Source organism: Schistocerca piceifrons, chromosome 6 (assembly GCF_021461385.2).
Source record: "Schistocerca piceifrons isolate TAMUIC-IGC-003096 chromosome 6, iqSchPice1.1, whole genome shotgun sequence".
Classification (NCBI taxonomy): Eukaryota; Metazoa; Arthropoda; class Insecta; order Orthoptera; family Acrididae; genus Schistocerca; species Schistocerca piceifrons.
The window spans coordinates 417,108,520-417,133,476 of NC_060143.1; positions in this window are offsets into that span (position 1 = coordinate 417,108,520).

The following is a 24,957-nucleotide window of genomic DNA, read 5'->3' on the forward strand; positions in this document are numbered from 1 at the left end:
CTTAATTTCCATGTTAGAGCTCATTTTAGTTTCTTCCACCTACGCTCAATGGAGCACGTTATCATGATTTCATACGGGATACTCTACCTGTGCTGCTAGAACATGTGCCTTCAGAAGTACGACACAACATGTACTTCATGCACGATGGAGCTCCTGCACATTTCAGTCGATGTGTTCGTACGCTTTTCAACAACAGGTTCAGTGACCGATGGATTGGTAGAGACGGACTAATTCCATGGCCTCCACGCTCTCCTGACCTCAACCCTCTAGACTTTCATTTATGGGGGCATTTGAAAGCTCTTGTCTACGCAACCCCGGTACCAAATATAGAGACTCTTCGTGCACGTATTGTGGTCGGATGTGATAGAATACGCCATTCTCCAGGGCTGCATCAGCGCATCAGGGATTCCATGCGACGGAGGGTGGACGCTTGTATCCTCGTTAACGGAGGACATTTTGAACGTTTCCTGTAACAAAGTGTCTGAAGTCACGCTGGTACGTTCTGTTGTTGTGTGTTTCCATTCCATGATTAATGTGATTTGAAGAGAAGTAATAAAATGAGCTCTAACACGGAAAGTAAGCGTTTCCGGACACAAGTCCACACAACACATTTTCTTTCTTTGTGTGTGAGGAATGTTTCTTGAAAGTTTGGCGGTACCTTTTTGTAATACCCTGTATAGGACGTCGATTTACAACCTGGCGTCAGTTCTCAGCGGGACTCATCAGCAGAAGCAGCGTTTTCCTGAAGATGGCGACCAGTTGGTTCGCCGAAATATCGAGTCAAGTTGATTTTAGGATCTGGCAGCAAATCCGAAGAGACTTTCAACACTCCTTATTTTACCAACTAGCAGGGTCCACCATAATTTCCTTCCGTTACCGTTGTGCGCATGATTAATTAGCTGGTAGATAAGGAGGGGGTAGGGTGCATGTCTTGTTCTCATGCAGAATTCGTCTGAATTATAGAGGTAGGGGAAGGCGGGGCAAGATGGGGAAGCTAACTTTAAATCCTTACAAAAGGAAAAAAATAAACAAATTCAAGTAGGTTTGATTATCATTTGTTTGTTTAGCCATTGAATTACAATAGCATGCAAAGAAACCTGCGAACTTTTTACATTTAGTTACAAATATCTCTGATTTGAAATACAAACTACCAATTCCCCGTCTTGCCCCATGTGCGGGGTAAGATGGGGAACTAGCATGAATTCATCTCTAAAACTTAAATAAGGACTAGAATAACGAAATAATGTAACGATAAGGTTTCGAAACATGATTCTGCGAATTGTAGAAACAGGTATTACGTTTTATTTAGGCCTCTTACTTTCACATAGTACTCAAGTGTGGACAGCCTCGTCATCATCACTTTCTGTCCCTGCACAAGTTCGTGGGCACCCCGACGCTGAAACACATATTTCTGTGGCACGTTAAACTGTCGAGCAGCCCTGAAACTACCCATATGACCTTCCATAACAGCGTTTACAGTGCCTTCCATTGAGTCCAATGACCAATCTTGCCTTGACGTTTGTCGCCGATACTTGCCAACCATCTGAAATAAAACACGTGGAACGTACTATTGAGTCAGATCATTTCTGGTAATCTATGTTATACAGTAAATACAGGGTGTTTCAAAAATGACCGGTATATTTGAAACGGCAATAAAAACTAAACGAGCAGCGATAGAAATACACCGTTTGTTGCATTATGCTTGGGACAACAGTACATTTTCAGGCGGACAAACTTTCGAAATTACAGTAGTTATAATTTTCAACAACAGATGGCGCTGCAAGTGATGTGAAAGATATAGAAGACAACGCAGCCTGTGGGTGCGCCATTCTGTACGTCGTCTTTCTGCTGTAAGCGTGTGCTGTTCACAACGTGCAAGTGTGCTGTGGACAACATGGTTTATTCCTTAGAACAGAGGATTTTTCTGGTGTTGGAATTCCACCGCCTAGAACACAGTGTTGTTGCAACAAGACGAAGTTTTCAACGGAGGTTTAATGTAACCAAAGGACCGAAAAGCGATACAATAAAGGATCTGTTTGAAAAATTTCAGCGGGCTGGGAACTTGACGGATGAACGTGCTGGAAAGGTAGGGCGACCGCGTACGGCAACCACAGAGGGCAACGCACAGCTAGTGCAGCAGGTGATCCAACAGCGGCCTCGGGTTTCCGTTCGCCGTGTTGCAGCTGCGGTCCAAATGACGCCAACGTCCACGTATCGTCTCATCCGCCAGAGTTTACACCTCTATCCATACAAAATTCAAACGCGGCAACCCCTCAGCGCCGCTACCATTGCTGCACGAGAGACTTTCGCTAACGATATAGTGCACAGGATTGATGACGGCAATATGCATGTGGGCAGCATTTGGTTTACTGACGAAGCTTATTTTTACCTGGACGGCTTCATCAATAAACAGAACTGGCGCATATGGGGAACCGAAAAGCCCCATGTTGCAGTCCCATCGTCCCTGCATCCTCAAAAAGTAATGGTCTGGGCCGCCATTTCTTCCAAAGGAATCATTGGCCCATTTTTCAGATCCGAAACGATTTCTGCATCACGCTATCTGGACATTCTTCGTGAATTTGTGGTGGTACAAACTGCCTTAGACGACACTGTGAACGCCTCGTGGTTTATGCAAGATGGTGCCCGGCCACATCGCACGGCTGACGTCTTTTCTATCCTGAATGAATATTTCGATGAGGCGGCGTGGATTGGCCTCCCTATTCGCTAGACATGAACCCCTGTGACTTCTTTCTGTGGGGACACTTGAAAGACCAGGTGTACCGCCAGAATCCGGAAACAATTGAACAGCTGAAGCAGTACATCTCATCTGCATGTGAAGCCATTCCGCCAGACACGTTGTCAAAGGTTTCGGGTAATTTCATTCAGAGACTACGCCATATTATTGCTACGCATGGTGGATATGTGGAAAATATCGTACTATAGAGTTTCCCAGACCGCAGCGCCATCTGTTGTTGACAATTGTAACTACTGTAATTTCGAAAGTTTGTCTGCCTGAAAATGTACTGTTGTCCCAAGCATATTGCAACAAACGGTGTATTTCTATCGCTGCTCGTTTAGTTTTTATTACCGTTTCCAATATACCGGTCATTTTTGAAACACCCTGTACCATATTTCCAATAATCAGTCGTTAAAACATACTAAGACTACTGACTTTGCACGTTTTGTGTATTTTTATTCACCATATAGCTTAAGGCATACTTTGTAATTAATTAGGAAACGTTGGAATAACGAATACCATTCTATTTACAATTGTATTCAACGTATAATGTACGTGTTCAAAACCCGCAGCGAGGTAAACACATGAGACGATCAGAACGTAATGGACAAATAGTATGGGCAAGGCGAGGAAGCGCCCCATCTTGCCCCACCCCGTCCTGCTCCCGACCATTCTGTCAGGTTATATTACGCCTAACTGAACACTATGTAGTGAACATTGACTACTGACACAGCAGTTTACTGTTAATAAGACGTACTATTCAGTGCTATATATACAGTCTGGACAAATGTTCACGAAACACGTTTTAGGACCTCGAAAGGTGTAAAACATTGCAAATCAGTGTAACAATTGTACCTACCTTGCAAAGCTCACAGAAACCGCCGCGAAACTAAGGTTCAGCAATGTCAACACACTGGGACCTGTGTAATGATGATGTTGACGTGGCTATCCACAGATGGCAGCACTCTAACTGTAGCTTATAGCCCTTCCCCGTCTTACCCCACCTCCCTGTCTTGCCCCGCCTTCCTCAAAAAACTCTTCTCCACCCCGGCACCTCGCAGTGTGTAGAAGGTAAAGTAAGTAATACTAATAACCCAGCAGTACTAATGATTATAGCAATCAGAAAAAACGCATTAATTACCCAAATCTTGACCCTGACCCAGTAGCAAGTGCTTCCAGAGAGCACAAGGCTTACAACGCCCACCATCTCAGCCGCGTCCCTTCTCCTCAGGCTACGACGCTGCCGACACTTGCTCGAGCACGGCTCCCGCCCTTAATTTCTTCACGCCCTTTCCTCTCCGCCAAACCTCCCGCGCCGTCTTAATAAACGTCGGGGCGCGGGCCCAGTCCTCGCCCTCTAGCCCACCCAGCCCTTCCCGACGACTGTTTTATTATTGCCGCCGCTGACGCACCAGAGCGCCGAGCCGGCGGGAGTTGAACGTCGCAACACGGATTTCATTATCCTTCCACCCTGGCGGCACTTGTCGCCGCCGCCAGCAATTAGCATCGTTAGCAGCGCGAGAATCCCCGGAGACCCAGGACCGCCCGCGTGGACCCTCACAGCTGCCGCGGGGGTCCTCGGTTCTGCCGCCCCCCGAGCAATTACGCCCCCTTCCTAGGCCTAGCCTCAACAGTGGTGCCTCCTGTACTAAACTTACTTGTCGTTCCTAAGTAGTACCGATCTCATAAGTCACAGACTAGTCCACAAACGACGTAGATCAAGGAACTAGGTTTCTTCGACCTCTGCCACACATTCAACGCTGTTGTTTCTGATATACTGCAAAAAAATTGTGTAATTATTGTAGCAGTTAAGAAACAGTTTCAATTATATTGTGCAACGTGTATCAATGCGCTAAAAATATGGTAAATATACTCTAAAAACTTTAAAATATACGTGAACACATTATTTCGTGAATGAGATTTTCACTCTGCAGCGGAGTCTGCGCTGATATGAAACTTCCTGGCAGATTAAAACCGTGTGCCGGGCCGAGACTCGAACTCGGGACCTTTGCCTTTCGTGGGAAAGTGCTCTACCAACTGAGCTACCCAAGCACGACTCACGCCCCGTCCTCACAGCTTTACTTCTGCCAGTACCTCGTCTCCTACCTTCCAAACGTAACAGAAGCTCTTCTGCGAAGAAGAGCTCAGTTGGTAGAGCAATTGCCCGCGAAAGGCAAAGGTCCGGAGTTCAAGTTTCGTACCGGCACACAGTTTTAAACTGCCAGGAAGTTTCATATCAGCGCACACTCCGCTGCAGAGTGGAAATCTCACTTTGGAAACATCCCCCAGGCTGTGGCTAAGCCATGTCTCCGCAATATCCTTTCTTTCAGGAGTGCTAGTTCTGAAGGTTCGCAGAAGAGCTTCTGTTAAGTTTGGAAGGTACGAGAAGAGGTACTGGAAGAAGTACAGCTGTGAGGAGGGGGTGTGAGTCGTGCTTGGGTAGCTCAGTTGGTAGAGCACTTTCCCGCGAAAGGCAAAGGTCCCGAGTTCGAGTCTCGGCCCGGCACACAGTTTTAATCTGCCAGGAAGTTTCACATTATGTCGTCTTTTATTACTCTTTACGAAGTAATCAGACCTTAAACGTAGTCTGAAACTCTGTCTGTAATAAAAGTAATACGCTGAAGAGCTAAAAAAACTGGTACACCTGCCTAATACGACGTAGGGCCCCCGCGAGCACACAAAAGTGACACAAAATGACGTGGCATGGACTCGACTTATATCTGAAGTAGTACTGGAGGGATATCATGACTCCTGCAGGGCTGTCCATAAATCCATAGGAATACGAGAATATGAGAGGGTGGAGATCTCTTCTCAACAGCACGTTGAAAGGCGTCCCAGATATGCTCAATAATGTTCAGATATGTGTTGTTTATTAGCCAGCGAAAGCGTTTAAACTCAGAAGAGTATTCCTGGAGCCACTCTGTAGCAATTCTTGACGTGGGGGGTATCGCATTGTCCCGCCGTAATTGTCCAAGTTTGTCGGAATGTACAATGGACATGAATGGATGCAGGTGATCAGACATGATGCTTACGTACGTGGCACCTGTCAGAGTCGTGTCTATGTATCAGGTGTTCCATGTCACTCCAACTCCACACGCCCCACACCATTACAGAGCCTGCACCAGCTCGAACGAACCTCTGTGACATGCAGAGTCCATGGATTCAACACGTTGTCTTCATATCCGTACACGTCCATGCGCTCGATGCAATTTGAAATGAGACTCTTCCGATCAGGCAGTATGTTTCCAGTCGTCAACAGTGCAACGACGGTGTTAACGGGCCCAGACGAAGCGTAAAGCTTTGTGTGCTGCAGTCATCAAGGGTACACGAGTGGGTCTTCGGCTCCGAAAGCTCATGTTGATGATGTTCTGTTGAGTGATTCGCACGCTGACACTTGTTGATGGCCCAGTATTGAAATCTGCAGCAATTTTCTGAAGGTTTGCACTTCTCTCACGTTGTACTATTCGATTCAGTCGTCGTTGGTGCTGTTCTTGCTGGATCTTTTCCGGCCGCAGCGATGTCGGAGATCTGATGTTTTACCGGATTTCTGATATTTACGGTACGCTCGTGAATGATTGTAAGAGAAAATCCCCACTTCATCATTACCTCGGAGATGCTGCGTCCCATTGCTCGAGCGCCGATTATAGCACCACGTTCAAACTCACTTAAATCTTGATAATCTGCCATTGTAGCATCAGTAACCAATCTAACAACTGCGCCAAACACTTGTCTCATGTAGGCGTTGCCGACCGCAGCGCCGTATTCTGCCTGTTCATATATGTCTATATTTGAATATCCGTGGCTATACCAGTTTCTTTGGTGCTTTACTGTCACCCTCTCATCATTAGACGCTTTCTATCTTTAGCATTAGTTGCTTTTACTGCAGCAAATTAAGAATTTTTGCATCAAATACCGCATGGTGAAATATTTTTGTTTCCTCAGTGACCGGTTTCGACATGTCTTGCTGTCATATTCGGACCTCATGGGAATAGTACTTGTGATCATAAGGGCTCACTCCACGTACAAAATGCAGGAGCTACACTGGGGTGTGAAATACATACAATATGGTAATTTATAAATTTAATAAAAATAAATTGCTTTAATTGTGTGCGTCGGAGCTGTGGCGAGCTCGTCCGAGCAGTCTTTACATCTACGTCCCATAAGAAAAAAAAATGTTGGACCGTAGGTCTCCTCGGACAAAATTGCCGCCATTCTGGGGAACATTGTTAGCGGTATGTATTTTTATTCATTATTTTAATTACTCTGTTTTCTGTGCATTACAAGCATATGTCACTTCTATAAATGGGTCTGCTCTCTTTATGGCTGTACGATTCAAGCGCAGTAACATTTCCATAAGGTCCTAAGATGACAGCTAGACCTGTCGAAACGGGTCACTGGAGAAACAAAAATATTTCAACAGAATACCTTGGCTGCAAAAATCGTTATTTATAGTTATAAATCAGATCACACCCAGAAACATGTGTAACTTATACATTTAACTATATTTCTACTCTCCGCGAAGAAACGGTTTCCTTCTGTCCCTTTAAATATTTTTACATGAAGAGGAGGACCTCTTTACTTCACACGAATTCACAGGACAGACCAATAACGAGGCTATGTCACAGAATAAGCATGAAGCTGTTTCTCAGATTCTTCATGTAACATCTTATTCCTGTATTAAATAAACATTAAATCTTCATTACTTGCTTTAGTTTTCTCCATTCTGTTGGGGAAGACACTTTCCTATTTCTTTTGGTATGTCTTTGTTGACAGCTGTTTCGTACATTGAGCCATGTGCGGCTTGCGTTCATGCCGTTTGTTCTTTGGCGTTTTGTCTTTGGCGTCTTGCTTCTTCCTTACTTACTGGCGTAACAAAGCTGCTGGCTTGCCTCCTTGAGTGGCATCAGCAGCGCTTATCGATATTAGTACTGTCGCACTATCTTTGGTGTGACCGCTAGTATTTCCGGGTGGTGATGGTATGTGTGGTAGTCAGTCGGTTGGGATGGAGCAGCGAGGAACTCTCCATGGCTCGAGGCCAGGCTGGGACTTCTGGCGGTGTGCATGCACTGTCGGATCATGAGGGGCTAGCTGCGAGAGCGACAAAGTTCGTTACCCACCGAACCGACAGTCCTTTCCATGAACAATACGAGACTGGAATAGAAGGGAGAACCGATAGAGTTACTCAAGGTACCCTCCGCCACCCACCGTTAGGTGGCTTGCGGAGTATGGATGTAGATGTAGAGTAGAACCTGGTCGCTAATGTTGAGTGATCAGTTAACCTGCTATGAACCTCAACTACTGTGACATCTCTTCGTTCATTGGCAGGTTGTTGCTCCCTGGGCTGTTCGGGCTAGCAGCAATGTACGAGGTGCATTCAAGTTCTAAGGCCTCCGATTTTTTTTTCTCCAGACTGGAAAGAGATAGAAACATATGTATTGTTTTAAAATGAGGCCGCGTTCATTGTCAATACATCCCAGAGAAGGCAGCACCATATGGCAGATGGAATTTTACCGGCAGCGGCGAGAATGAGAACTGTTTTAAATACTTAAAATGGCGACGTTTTCGTTACTTGATCAGCGTGCAATCATTCGTTTTCTGAATTTGCGTAGTGTGAAACCAATTGAAATTCATCGACAGTTAAAGGAGACATGTGGTGATGGAGTTATGGATGTGTCGAAAGTGCGTTCGTGGGACAACAAACCGAAACAACCTCGGGCTCGCACAAGCCGGTCTGACGACATGATCGAGAAAGTGGAGAGAATTGTTTTGGGGGATCGCCGAATGACTGTTGAACAGATCACCTCCAGAGTTGGCATTTCTGTGGGTTCTGTGCACACAATCCTGCATGACGACCTGAAAATGCGAAAAGTGTCATCCAGGTGGGTGCCACGAATGCTGACGGACGACCACATGGCTGCCTGTGTGGCATGTTGCCAAGCAATGTTAACGTGCAACAACAGCATGAATGGGACTTTCTTTTCGTCGGTTGTGACAATGGATGAGACGTGGATGCCATTTTTCAATCTAGAAACAAAGTGCCAGTCAGCTCAATTGAAGCACACAGATTCACCGCCACCAAAAAAATTTCGGGTAACCGCCAGTGCTGAAAAAATGATGGTGTCCATGTTCTGGGGCAGGGAGGACGTAATCCTTACCCATTGCGTTCCAAAGGGGACTGCGGTAACAGGTTCATCCTACGAAAATGTTTTGAAGAACAAATTCCTTCCTGCACTGCAACAAAAACGTCTGGGAAGGGCCGCGTGTGTGCTGTTTCACCAACACAACGCACCCGCACATCGAGCTAACGTTACTCAACAGTTTCTTCGTGATAACAACTTTGAAGTGATTCCTCATGCTGCCTACTCACCTGACTTGGCTCCTAGTGACTTTTGGCTTTTTCCAACAACGAAAGACACTCTCCATGGCCGCACATTCACCAGCCGTGCTACTATTGCCTCAGCGATTTTCCAGTGGTCAAAACAGACTCCTATAGAAGCCTTCGCCGTTGCCATGGAATCATGGCATCAGCGTTGTCAAAAATGTGTACGTCTGCAAGGCGATTACGTCGAGAAGTAACGCCAGTTTCATCGATTTCGGGTGAGTAGTTAATTAGAAAAAAAAAAATCGGAGGCCTTAGAACTTGAATGCACCTCGTATGATGTGTTGGAGTCGGCGAAATCTTGCAGCCATCCTCCTATATTGTGATTAATTATTAAATTGATTGTTACTTGCCAGTGAAGTGCACTAGCGGTATTTTCTGCCCTGTGGTCGTTAACGCCCCAGTTACCTGCACTGGTCGTTGGCGTTGATTTCCGGCAGTGTGCCTTTCCTCGTCGTGTTGACGCTGTCTGATGCGGCGTGTAGTTCGACAGCCTTCAAGTTGTTTTTTTTTTTATATTTTGCTTGGAGTGGTTATTGTTCCCTTGGCTGATTTTGCACTCCAAATTTGGAAGTCGTAGTGCTTTTCGAATCCTCGTCATCCGCCGATATTTTCCATCGTTGTGCCATTGGTCAGACGGAAGGGAATTGGTTAAATTGTAATTCGGTCCTTCAGCCATCCCTAGTTTGGGTTGCCATCCAATTATTTAGCATCATATTACTGCCGTTTGCCACTTGTTACGACTTCTGCAGTACTTGTTAGCGGCAGACACAGTAGCTGCGCCAAAGACTGACACGGCATGGAGTTTTACAATTATTTATTGAACTTTCTTTACTGTTTCTCCCTCGTCGTCGCTGCCCAGCCATGGGGATCCCTCCGCCTGGCTGCTGCTGTGTAGATTCTCCGATAATGCGCTTAACACGCGCCACCAGTGCTCCACTGAAGCCAGGATGCCCTGTGGTTGAAATGAACTCGTCGGCGTGAGGTCAGCTGCCAACGCCTGCTGCACCGGTGGCTGGGAAGCCGTCAGTTACGATGTCTGCGAGGTCTCGTCATGGACGGAGCACGCGCCGTCGGGCCGGGTTGCCATGAGTTCCGGGCGTCAGTACCCGGTGGCGCCTGTGACCAAGACCGCGCTGCGGCCGGTCCTGCTGGGAGTTCTCGCTGTATTTAGTCAGCCATGGTGCCGACCGATCTCGGACCGACCCCCGGAGCTGAAGTTGGCATCTGGCGGCGAACGGATGACTCCTGCGAGCTGGAACAGACTTCCGAAATCGTCACCTACGAAGATTGAACATCGGACATGGACCATGTACGTCCTCAGATCCGAACTGCTTCCTAATGTCTTCTCTCTGTTGCTGCTTGCGCTCTACTATTTATATTCGGCAGGAGGATGTTTTTTACCCTCGGTGGTAGCTTTTTGTTATTACTCCCGCAGTATATTGCGGCGTAACATAGCGTGCTGGCCTCACTTCCCCTTACTCAGCACTCCAGGCTTCGCTTGGCGCTCGGTCTGCATGCGTCCTTGCGTCAGCCGATTGGTAGACTGCTTCTGTCAGCAAGACTATTGTGCCGCGCTTACTTCGCAACGCCTCGGTCGCTGGCTGTTTTGCCATTCTCCACTGCGTGAAGCAACGCTTGCTTCATGTGGCTGCAACATTCAACTCATGGCTGCCTGTCTCAGCTCACCTTACGTTTGAGCTACCTTCTCAGGCTGACCCTTGGGACACTTCTGAGCAGCACTTGTTCTGTTTGTTTTAGATTGTGATTTCCATTTTAGTTTGAAGTATTGTGCGAGGCCTTCGGCCATGTATTAATTCATTTCTTTTAAATTTTACATAAAGGCCTTCAGCTGTGTTAAATTAAAATTTTGATGATTCATATTATTTAAAATTTTTCCTTAAAATTTGTTCTATCTGAAATTGTTTGTAATCCAGGCCCTAAGCCGTTAATTGTTTGCTGTGTTACGTGTGGCCTTCAGCTGAGGATTTACGTGAACCCCTTTTAATAAGGCATTCAACCAAGTATATTTTTTAAAGGCAAAATTTTTATAAGAAGGAAGGGGTTTATTGTAAATTGTTTGTCTGACCTGTAGTTCAGGCCTTCAGCCATTGTTTCAAATTTGTTTGTGGCCTTCAGCCGTACAATAAGTTAATATTTCTTTAATAAGGCTTTCGACCATTGGGTTGTAAGTTTAAAAGAAATTTCTTGGTTAGAAAAATTGTTTATTAATGTGTTTTAATTATAATTGTCCTTCAGACGTGTAGTGTAGGTCATCAGCCGCTAATTGTTTTCAATTGCATTTTTTAAAATTTTTACCTTCGATTTTTAATTTCTTTTGATTTCTAAGTCAGATCTTCAGCTGTTATTGTTTTTGGTGTGGTTTTGCGCCTTCAGCCCATAAAGCATCTCAAGTTTTCTTTAACTAGGCCTTCAGTCGTATTGTCTAATTGTGATCTTTTAAAGAATTGTGTAAATAAGTGGCTCTTAGAAAAATAAAGTTGCGTGTTTGATTGTGCAACTCACAGTAACTGTTTACGACCCCATCCACAATCGTAACCTCATACTCCGCACTCTTGAATACCTACCAACCAGGTTTCATTTACTTGCGGGGCAGAAGATAGAGGCGTCTCTCTTTCTTCCAAATATGGGATTTCGTTTGGGAGTTTACTAAAATAAGTTTTAATAAACACTGATTCACTATGCAGACACTTCTTTTGCAAGCACTAACTATAGCAGGGATACTTGTTGCTTCGTTTTTGTCCATCACGCCAAGTAACTTTTGCACATCTTCTAAAAGATAACTGTAATATACAGTTGTTCCCTATCTCGTGAAAACTGGCTCCGGATGGTAAATGAGTACCTTGTATCATATAACTAAATAATTTCACTCTCGGCGGCGCCTTCGCAAACACCTTTTACAAAGGGGTATTTAGGCATTTACTTGTGCGAAATTCGCTCGAGTTTCCTCTGAAAATCGGTAAACAGTATGTGCAAACAAGACATATGAATTGTCTTAGGATAAAAACTTGCAGTGTTTCAGCAATCATCATCATCTATGTTGCTGCATCCGCAATTGTCACTAAGAGCTGTTCTTGATTTCTTTAGCAGGTCACAAAAATAATGCATCACGAACAACCCTATCAATCGTTATTGTTTGTTTCTTCCATTGTCCTGGTGGCTATGAGATGGGGTGTGTCCTGGTCCATTGTTTTCCCCACGACAATGTTGACAGTAAGACATACAGTGTCCCTTTTGAAATATTCAAGCCCATATCTTTGATGTAAATAATAAAATTACTATGAATAATATTATATGGACATAAACGACAAATTAATTATGAAAATGTATTAAATTAGCTTCAAAGAAAGACTATATCGATTGTAATATTATAAAAAGAGATTATGTATGTTAGATGGGATCGTAGTGCATAACGTTCTCGAAACATTACTATCTTTGTCATTGTATACAAGAGAAAAAATATATTTAAAATCACTTCGAGACAGATCATTTCTTCTGCTACATGTAAGGTACGCTTGCTATTGTGAAGCGGTAACTTCTGTTCTATTTGTTCTCGTACATATCGAATAATGCAAGTGTGTATTTTGTGCTTAGTGGAAATATATTTACAAAAAGTTAGTGCATTGTGTTACCTAAAGAACCCATGCAAACAATTCTTCTTGAATTAATAATTGCAAGAAGTTATTTATCATTTTTTCAGTCACTGTGAAGCGAGCAGCTGTGATCTTTGACAGGCAACGATTGGCCAACATTACGCGGCGTATTTAAATTTATTTTTTGTGTAACATATCACCACAGCAGTAGCAAAAAAGAATCATTTCAAGTTATTCAATTAACTAAAATGCAAAGCATTACTAATTTTATTTCGTCAAAAAATGCATACTTTCAAAGATACGATTTATTCTAGGTCAGTGAACCTAGCCTGCATTACATGTCGCCAAAAGCATTTGAAATAATTTGTAGGGAGCCTGGCGCTCATTTGAAACATAATTTAATATTTATCTTTCGCCACCTACAAATCAATATAGATATCTCATATTATCCCTTTCTTGTGTTTATTAATAATAATAATAATAAATAACCGCAGAAAGGAAGGGATAATATAGACACCCACACGTATCGGTTGTTTATCTATAGATAACCATAAATTATATTGTCTCTTACTTCTTTTATTACTAGAAAAGAATTAATTTATTAAAAAAGATCAATAATGTAATCTCGGACTCACTTTTGAGGTAGCAAGTTATAAAAAAAATTTAAGAGATACGTACTTGGTCGTAAAGTAAACTAAACCCCACTCCGTGGCACTACAGGTCCTACATAATTTTACGTTTCCATTTTGAAATATTTCTGCAAAATATGTTTAAAAGTTTTAAATAACTGACAAGTTTTTATAAGGCTCAAAACATTGTGAGGCGGGGGGGGGGGCGGTGGGTGAAGTTAGTTGACACAAACTAATGGGATTAAACAAATTTTGTATGTGCTTCTTCTTAAACTTTGCCACGGTAATTGCCCCTTAGTACTGACTCACCAGCAATTTTACGTTCGGAATGTTTTTCCAGAAACATTCGAAACTTTATATTTAAGTAATAATTAATAAATAATTTAACTTATTCAAAGGGCCATTTTCGAAAAATTGTCTTTGCCATCATTTCCACTTGTGCCTGCAGATAATGCTACTGCTAAGATTGTTTGGAGACATTTTTATTAACAGCTTTACTATGAACAAGTGTTTGTAAATGTTGTGTCGTCTGGAATTTTTTATCGCAGAATACCCATGGCTATAACAACGGTTAAAAAATATTTGAACAATGATAAGGCACGGATTTAGGAAAATGCAACGTTTTGCGTGTTTACTGAATGCGATGAAAAACTTTTGAAAGCAGTTATTTGATATCAATAACTCAAACAAGAATCAAACATTGCTGCACAGTTGCACAGTGTTTTTTCGTATTACTTAATTCTTAGTATAAAGTTAATTTTAGAAAAGATTGCCCGCACAAGTAAATTCTATTTCAAATTTGTTTTAAAACACCAGTTAATAACTTCATACGCTGTTAACTGCTCTAGGCTTTAGCAAACCACAACTGAGCTTTGAGCAACTTCGCTCTAAACACACTAGTTATACAATAACGCAGAGTATTTATAAAGCTTTTTTTTATCATTAGCAACAATGGTTCAAATGGCTCAGCACTATGGGACTTAACATCTGAGGTCAGCAGTCCCCTAGAACTTAGAACTACTTAAACCTAACTAACCTATGGACATCACACACATCCATGCCCGAGGCAGGATTGGAACCTGCGACCGTAGTGGTCGCGTGGTTCCAGACTGAAGCGCCTAGAACCGATAGGCCACCCCGGCAGGCTATCATTAGCAAGTGTATAGATCCATTTTAAAAACGTACAAAATGTACGCTCAACATTTAATTTAAACTTGATGATTAACAGCAACTTACTTCTTAAGCATTACTCACCCGTTTGACCGGTCTGCTCTAAGACTTCAAATATCTCTCCTCTCTCTCTCTCTCTCTCTCTCTCTCTCTCTCTCTCTCTCTCTCTCTCTCTCTCTGACTTTACATTAACGACAATAAAATTGAAAATAATCGAAGAAAGCCGGCCGAAGTGGCCGTGCGGTTAAAGGCGCTGCAGTCTGGAACCGCAAGACCGCTACGGTCGCAGGTTCGAATCCTGCCTCGGGCATGGATGTTTGTGATGTCCTTAGGTTAGTTAGGTTTAACTAGTTCTAAGTTCTAGGGGACTAATGACCTCAGCAGTTGAGTCCCATAGTGCTCAGAGCCAATTGAACCATTTTTTTGAATCGAAGAAAATCAAATTACCAATCGTCAGCTACAGCAGGGCAAGAGCTCTGCTTCCTTCATAGTAAGATTTCACCTGACTCCAGAGAACTGTAATACACTTTAACGCAGGGCAGAAAAGTCACTTCAGTTCTTATTCAATTATTCCCCAGAATCACGTACCGTCTGTCTTGGCACATAGTCGAAGATCAGCTGCACGCTCTTCTGTCCTCGCTGACGCCTTACAAAGGTGCGCACAGTGATACAGGATAGTCGAGCAGCAACTAACGTTTACAACTTCAGTCCCCGCGCTTCCCATCTCTCCAACAGCTGCAGGTCCACCTCTTTCCTCGCTGCTTATGTCAGTGGCCACCGGTAGCGAAATGCCCGCCTCCGCGCCCCCTAGCATGGTGACAGCCATGCAACGCTTATGCTCGCTACTCTGTCCGCAAATCCGCCCTCCAACTCAGTTCCCTCTGCTGTCCCTCTACAACACTCATATGTCTATTATACCGACCAGGGGTTTCTCTTCTGTCTCTGAAAACCAGCCGAAAAACTACGGCTCTATACCAGTGTAGCAAAGTCGATACGACTCAGTAATGTGAGTTTTCTTAGTTAAATAAAAACAACTATTACTAACTCGAAACCAGCCTTCATTTTTAAAATAAACCGGAAAAAAAGTGTTTTTCACACACATGGCACAGTACTTTATTTCCATCTATTGCTAGAAAAGGATTCCACTGTTCAAGCAAATAACGGTTACTGCTCTTCTGCCTCTACATTCACTACGTTTACGTGCGATACGTCTTCCGAAATACGAAACCCGAATTTCGGTAACCGGTTTTCCGTTCTGTGTTTACATATTAAGGTCTCAAGCCGATTTGCAAGCCCAGTTAAATAAGGCGTCTCGAAAATAGCTGTTCCGGTTTCTGATTTAGTCATCACAATCGCTCCTTCTCTTTACTTAAATATTAGAAGTAGACAGCTTTATGCTCGGTCTAGTATTTCTGCTTCTTCTTCACTGCACACTAAGTCACTCCGTCATCATCAACCGAATATTTTCAAAACAAGACGTAACCTGTCAAACCAAGCGCGTTTCAAAAAAGGTTTGCTTTTAGATGCGAGCCCAAATCGATTATGGAAGTGGAAAACCAGCAGCTGGAAACTGATTTCCAGTATTGATTTTGGATTGTATACTTGACCAATCAGAAACGGTACCGTCAAATCGGTTTACGAATTTCACTTTTGGGAGCCCCACGTAAGCACAGTGATTGTAATATTCTGGCTCCTCTAGTTCACACTTCAGAAATTACGAGTAACAGCACTATATTTAAAAATTTGGAAGTTAGCTTTATGATTCTTGGAAATGTTATCCCTGCAGCAAGTGGCTTCGTTTGTAACATAAAACAAAGCGTATCGAGTTCAAAATGCGACGGGCGCATCGAACTTTAAAGATATGCAACATGTTTATTGAAAGTTATTTAGTTTATCTTAAGCTGCTGAGCGGCATATTTTTTATACTTTATCAGAAACGCTCATTGTCAATAGCTATGTTCTCAATTTTCGACGCCCTTTTATGAGTTTAGAAACAAAGTAGATAAATTATTCTACATAAACAGTGAAATAAATCAGAAATTTTCCAGAGTCTTCCACGTCTTCTTCGATTATAAAGGTGAAACATTTTTGTCCCAAGAATCATTGCTAAAAAAGTAAACTATATGCATAAATTAGTTAAATATGCCTTAACAACTTATATAGGCATTTATATGCACTTCTTCTTCTTCTTCTGTAGTGGTCAATCCAAGGATTGGTTTGCAACAGCTACAATGGCAGCTTGTCTCCATTCTGTACGTCTTTCAGCTTTTCTCTTCATTTCTTTATAGGTGTTACATCCCACATCTTTCACGATTTCATCCATGTACCTCAGTCGTGGTCTTCCTCTTGGTCTTTTTCCCTCGACATATCCCTCTATGATTGTGTTCAGGAGTCCTGTATGTCTTAATAGATGGCCTGTAAATTGCACTCTTCTTTTAACAGTGAAACTCCAGAAGCTTCTCTTCTCACCTGCTCTTTCCAGAACCACTTCGTTTGTGACCTTGTCGATCCATTTTATTTTGAGCATGCGTCTATAGCACCACATTTCAAAAGAATTTAGCTTCTGCTGTTCTTCTGTCCCAAGAGTCCATGTTTCACACCCATAGCATGCCACACTCCACACATATGATTTCAAAAATCTTTTCCTGGTTTCAAGGCTGACGCTCATAGATGTTAATATGTTTTTCTTCTTGTTAAAAGCAGCCTTTGCTTGAGCTATTCTACTTCTCACTTCTGCCTTGCTCCTTCCATCCCTGGTAATATTACTGCCCAGATAAGTAAATTTATCAACTTGTTCAAGCAGTTCATTGCCTACATGAACTTGGACTATCACTTTATATGCACTATCATGCAAATATTCAAAAATCCCGTCTCTAGTGACGAGACTACTGTTAATTTCCCTGTACGTTAGGTGGCTCATATAGGGCACTTTTTAAAACGTCTCACGGCGTAAGTGATTAAAATGCCAGAAAACAACTCGGAAGACTTTAACTTTAATGTCAACGGGGAAGAAAGCCTGCAGACTCACATAAAACGCCACAAGTTTTTGACCAAGTACTCCCTGGCTATTGTCAAGGGGAGTTACTGCTGATGGACTGCAGGACCTTCCTTATATTCTCTAGCTGCCGGCTGTGACGTCACTGATGCCTGCAGTATTGTCATATCACTGGTTGCGTTGACACCGTGTACGATCCGTCTGCATCACTCTCACCATCACTGGATCCTAGGTCATGCAGGGCTGTAGGCCACTCTACAGCACTAAAGCAAGAGCTGAACAATCTTCCACTTTGAATCCCAATTCGAGGACAGAGTTGTGTGCTTCTCGTGGCATAGGGTGGTGAATCAGCGAATTTTGTTTAATTTTATTATTCCACAGCATCATATGGTTGGATGTCCAGCTCCAAACTGCTCAAATAATAATAGCGGACATGGTCGCTGTAAATTTTATCGATTTCCTTCAGGTATAGGTCGGCATAAAATGTGTCTCGTAAATACAAGGCACAAAGATTGGATACCAAAATCGAGCAAATACCTGTGTAAAGCTTTTTTACTGTGTTTTAGAAACAGATAAGCTCACGGAGCGGTGGTAATGAAATTATATATGTAAGAAATGTGTATTTTAGTCTTGCTCCACATTATGTTTACGTAATACGACGTAACATTGTAAGTTTAAAGTAAGCTACTTTTCTTGATTTTATTTACAACAACTGTATAAAAATGCAAGTCATTCTGAGGACCTGTTAATTTTATAGAAAGAGTAAATTGGTAGTACTTTATCGCAACTAGATGGTAATAACAAAATATTTCCAATTATTACTACATGTCCAGTTTGAAGAAAGGCAGGTTGAGCAAAACTTGGCAGACAACAAGTAGAAACTAAAAACCAAATGCAATCCCAACTCTTTTTCGTGTGCCAAATCCTTCTCTTCCAGCTGATAGCCCAAAATATAGTATCTATAAGAGATCGGTAGGTTGGTGAATAAAATAGTTTAATTCATCTGTTACAACAAGTTCAGAATGTTCCAGATTAGCTTTTCAGACTGTTATCAAGTACAAGTTTTCCATCTTAAAGGTCCCCTTATTTGGAACGTAAGTGAATGCATGAAACCTCGAAATACTTGTCAAATCGTCTGCTTTAATTTGCTTGCTCTTAAAGTCAAATGTAAGCCGTACACGTAGTACGCTTTAATATTATCTGCGTAAGGAATGTATATTTGATGGCGTTAAGAGCGTATTAAAAAGTGTAAGTGTTAAGTAGAGTTTAAACGAGCCCCTTCAACGTGAGATTTAAAATGGCGGATTGCTCAGCTTGTACTATACAGTGGTCTAGGCCACCCCACCTTCGCAATTAAGAGTGATGTCACTGATTCTTATTTCAATGGCTTCTTTAATTAAACTGTCCCAGAAGCTGTTAGTCTGAACCACGATAGGGGCTCATACAAAGCAGATAGGCTTACATATGAAAATACGACGCACTCTTCCCAGAGTAAGTTAAAATGAATGGTATGAGTGAAGTACACATGGAAACACACTAATCTAGATTCAGTTCATTCCATAGTAAGTTTGTGTCAACCTTTCAAAGTCCGACAGAACAGACACGACACACATATACACTCCTGGAAATGGAAAAAAGAACACATTGACACCGGCGTGTCAGACCCACCATACTTGCTCCGGACACTGCGAGAGGGCTGTACAAGCAATGATCACACGCACGGCACAGCGGACACACCAGGAACCGTGGTGTTGGCCGTCGAATGGCGCTAGCTGCGCAGCATTTGTGCACCGCCGCCGTCAGTGTGAGCCAGTTTGCCGTGGCATATGGAGCTCCATCGCAGTCTTTAACACTGGTAGCATGCCGCGACAGCATGGACGTGAACCGTATGTGCAGTTGACGGACTTTGAGCGGGGGCGTATAGTGGGCATGCGGGAGGCCGGGTGGACGTACCGCCGAATTGCTCAACACGTGGGGCGTGAGGCCTCCACAGTACATCGATGTTGTCGCCAGTGGTCGGCGGAAAGTGCACGTGCCCGTCGACCTGGGACCGGACCGCAGCGACGCACGGATGCACGCCAAGACCGTAGGATCCTACGCAGTGCCGTAGGGGACCGCACCGCCATTTCCCAGCAAATTAGGGACACCATTGCTCCTGGGGTATCGGCGAGGACCATTCGCAACCGTCTCCATGAAGCTGGGCTACGGTCCCGCACACCATTAGGCCGTCTTCCGCTCACGCCCCAACATCGTGCAGCCCGCCTCCAGTGGTGTCGCGACAGGCGTGAATGGAGGGACGAATGGAGACGTGTCGTCTTCAGCGATCAGAGTCGCTTCTGCCTTGGTGCCAATGATGGTCGTATGCGTGTTTGGCGCCGTGCAGGTGAGCGCCACAATCAGGACTGCATACGACCGAGGCACACAGGGCCAACACCCGGCATCATGGTGTGGGGAGCGATCTCCTACACTGGCCGTACACCACTGGTGATCGTCGAGGGGACACTGAATAGTGCACGGTACATCCAAACCGTCATCGAACCCATCGTTCTTCCATTCCTAGACCGGCAAGGGAACTTGCTGTTCCAACAGGACAATGCACGTCCGCATGTATCCCGTGCCACCCAACGTGCTCTAGAAGGTGTAAGTCAACTACCCTGGCCAGCAAGATCTCCGGATCTGTCCCCCATTGAGCATGTTTGGGACTGGATGAAGCGTCGTCTCACGCTGTCTGCACGTCCAGCACGAACGCTGGTCCAACTGAGGCGCCAGGTGGAAATGGCATGGCAAGCCGTTCCACAGGACTACATGCAGCATCTCTACGATCGTCTCCATGGGAGAATAGCAGCCTGCATTGCTGCGAAAGGTGGATATACACTGTACTAGTGCCGACATTGTGCATGCTCTGTTGCCTGTGTCTATGTGCCTGTGGTTCTCTCAGTGTGATCATGTGATGTATCTGACCCCAGGAATGTGTCAATAAAGTTTCCCCTTCCTGGGACAATGAATTCACGGTGTTCTTATTTCAATTTCCAGGAGTGTAGTATGTCTGTAACCTTCACTGCTATGATATCCTTTTTGAGTGCGGATGTACAATACGGTCCTATCCTCTTGTAGGAACACTGGAATCGCTACACGCAAATGAGGTAACTGGACAGAAACGCTGTTTAGTAGTGGAATTTAGATCTGATTCAAATGGTTCAAATGGCTCTGAGCACTATGGGACTTAACGTCTGTGGTCATCAGTCCCCTAGAACTTAGAACTACTTAAACCTAACTAACCTAAGGACATCAAACACATCCATGCCCGAGGCAGGATTCGAACCTGCGACCGTAGCAGTCGCGCGGTTCCGGACTGCGCGCCTAGAACCGCTAGACCACCGCGGCCGGCTTTAGATCTGACTGCAAGCGTGCTCGGATAGCATGTGGTCAAGGTGACCGTTGGCGTTAAACAAGTTATCTGGGTTCGAGTTCCAGTCCATCACAAATTTTCAGCTTTCACTATTTAATTATTTCAGTTTTTCAGTGCCAAAATACAGCTGATAGTGGTACCTCCTTCGAAATATTGATATTTACAGACACTGTATTAAAAAGAATTAATCTATTCTGTTGGACATGTTCGACGGAACAACCACCACACATATACAGTATTTCTTGAAGCTAATCTGCCATGATATCCTCCGTGTGGATGCAAACTAGTGTCCGAAATTATTGTGGGAAGACAAGAAACACTGCTATTTAGTAGTGTGAGATAAGTTGAGAATTTGCGTCGGACGGAAAGTGCGCTCGGAGAGCCGAAGCGATTAAGGCGACTGCTCATATAAAGCGGGAAATCTGGGTTCAAGTTACGGTGCGGCACAAATTTTCAACCTTCGCCGCTTAATTATTTCAGTGCCCACATGAAGCTGACTTCGGTATCTCCGTTGAAATATTGATGTTTACGGCTAGTGTATCAAACACACTGGTGTCTGTAAGCTTGACCGCTATGATACGCTCAGTCCGTGTGCGTCCAAACCTCTTGCGGGAATACAGGAAACGATGCGAGAAAATGAGGTAAATATACAGGATGCCTACAGGATGCAATTACTACTGTGCGATAAGGTGAGGATTTAGGTTGCATGCAAAGTATGCGGATGGCCGAAGCAGTTAAAGCAACAGTTCACATAAAATGAGAAATTCAGGATCTAGTCCCAGACTGGCACACATTTTCAGAATTCAGCTGGCGTCAGTTCCTCTCAAGAAATATTGGTATTTGAGACAACTGTATCAAAAACTGTGGTGTCGGTTCTGTCGGACATGCCCATTAGAACAGACACCACAAATAAATATCTCTACTAAATTTATTAGATTTGAGAATTTCATAGCAAGATTTCTCCGATTACTATCAGATAGTATGAGGAACTCACCTGTGACGGTGACACCAAATACATGAGGCGGTTCAACACGCTACACACTGGCAATTGAGTCCTACTCTTTCACCTCCAAAGCGTTTTTAGCTGGCCAGCGAACGATCCAGAAAAACTATGAGCAGACCTTGTAAGTAGGCTGTTTAGGCTTTTATGTTGATAACGCCACGTAGTGCTCTGTATGAAAATAGCTAACTGTGCTGTGTGCTATCTGTGGCTGGTTGGAATCATTGTTGGAATATTCGCTTGTGTAGTGTTGGGCAGTTGGATGTGAACAGCGCGTAGCTTTACGCAATTGGAGGTGATGGATGTGGAGACAGAAATGTCAGAGCTTTGAGAGGTCACTATAACCAGAAAATCTGGACGTGTGTCTGCCAGAAAAAGGAAATTTGTAAACATGGATGTCATGAACTGATAGATATATATGTGATGATTTTTTAACATTATTAAGGTAAATACATTGTTTGCTCTATATCAAAATCTTTCATTTGCTAACTATGCCTATCAGTAGTTGGTGCCTTCAGTAGTTAGAATCTTTTATTTAGCCAGCTGTATTGGCGCTCGCTGTATTGCAGTAGTTCGAGTAACGAAGATTTTTTTGAGGTAAGTGATTCATAAAAGGTATAGGTTATTGCTAGTCAGGGCCATTCTTTTGTAGGGATTATAGGAAGTCAGACTGCGTTGCGCTAAATTGTGTGTCAGTTTAGTGAATAAGTAAAGAGAAAACTGTTTAAGTACGTTGAGTTTTGCTCAGCTGTTTAAAAATCAAATAAGGTGGAAGTTGCCAGCACAGTCATTCATAATTTTCCAAAGGGGACGTTGCAACCTGCAGCATATAGTGAACCTTCGGAACTCCTATCATTTTTTACCATGTGTAAACAGTTGAAATGAATGCCCCCAGAGCCAGTCTTAATATATTCGTTCGATTTCCGTTTGCAAGTGCTGATATTCATTACGAGTGCTTTACGATCCACCCCTATTTGGTAAAACAAGAAGCTATTACAAAACACGTAAATGTGAAGACAGTCACTATTGTTAATCTGCATGGAGAAAGGAAGCTAGGCTTTGATGTAGTCCAATGAACTCACTTTACACCAAATAGAAAGCATTACCATACGCCCATATAAGATGATCCAGACTGACAGGCAAGTATGTGAAATAGCGTTGTTCTTAGGTAAATCAGGTGGAGCACGATGTCAGAGAGATGTTATGCTGCTGCACCTGTGCTCAAGAGAAATCGCTGTCAATGGATTTCTTATTTGTTTGGAAAATATACTCCTGGAAATTGAAATAAGAACACCGTGAATTCATTGTCCCAGGAAGGGGAAACTTTATTGATACATTCCTGGGGTCAGATACATCACATGATCACACTGACAGAACCACAGGCACATAGACACAGGCAACAGAGCATGCACAATGTCGGCACTAGTACAGTGTATATCCACCTTTCGCAGCAATGCAGGCTGCTATTCTCCCATGGAGACGATCGTAGAGATGCTGGATGTAGTCCTGTGGAACGGCTTGCCATGCCATTTCCACCTGGCGCCTCAGTTGGACCAGCGTTCGTGCTGGACGTGCAGACCGCGTGAGACGACGCTTCATCCAGTCCCAAACATGCTCAATGGGGGACAGATCCGGAGATCTTGCTGGCCAGAGTAGTTGACTTACACCTTCTAGAGCACGTTGGGTGGCACGGGATACATGCGGACGTGCACTGTCCTATTGGAACAGCAAGTTCCCTTGCCGGTCTAGGAATGGTAGAACGATGGGTTCGATGACGGTTTGGATGTACCGTGCACTATTCAGTGTCCCCTCGACGATCACCAGTGGTGTACGGCCAGTGTAGCAGATCGCTCCCCACACCATGATGCCGGGTGTTGGCCCTGTGTGCCTCGGTCGTATGCAGTCCTGATTGTGGCGCTCACCTGCACGGCGCCAAACACGCATACGACCATCATTGGCACCAAGGCAGAAGCGACTCTGATCGCTGAAGACGACACGTCTCCATTCGTCCCTCCATTCACGCCTGTCGCGACACCACTGGAGGCGGGCTGCACGATGTTGGGGCGTGAGCGGAAGACGGCCTAACGGTGTGCGGGACCGTAGCCCAGCTTCATGGAGACGGTTGCGAATGGTCCTCGCCGATACCCCAGGAGCAACAGTGTCCCTAATTTGCTGGGAAGTGGCGGTGCGGTCCCCTACGGCACTGCGTAGGATCCTACGGTCTTGGCGTGCATCCGGTCCGGTCCCAGGTCGACGGGCACGTGCACCTTCCGCCGACCACTGGCGACAACATCGATGTACTGTGGAGACCTCACGCCCCACGTGTTGAGCAATTCGGCGGTACGTCCACCCGGCCTCCCGCATGCCCACTATACGCCCTCGCTCAAAGTCCGTCAACTGCACATACGATTCACGTCCACGCTGTCGCGGGATGCTACCAGTGTTAAAGACTGCGATGGAGCTCCGTATGCCACGGCAAACTGGCTGACACTGACGGCGGCGGTGCACAAATGCTGCGCAGCTAGCGCCATTCGACGGCCAACACCGCGGTTCCTGGTGTGTCCGCTGTGCCGTGCGTGTGATCATTGCTTGTACAGCCCTCTCGCAGTGTCCGGAGCAAGTATGGTGGGTCTGACACACCGGTGTCAATGTGTTCTTTTTTCAATTTCCAGGAGTGTAGATACTGAAATGTTACGTACTAGATCGACGTAAGAGAAAGACTAGGATTGAATTGCAAAGTAGTGTGAAATTCGTTGTGGCGTAGGAATTATCGGGAATTCTAAATACTAGGGTTTGTGTAGGTGTAAGTTCTCAAAAAAAAAAGTAATTCAATTTATTGGCAAGTACAAACAATCTAGACTGCATGCAGAATAAACAACTACCAGCTCTCAGACTGAAAAATAACACTTTTGAACTAATACAGATAGTGCAGTTTAATGAACTTGTCCGAACAGAAACAACCAATGTTACAAAAATGTATGAAAATAACTAACTGTGCTGTGTGCAGTCTATGGCTGGTTGGAC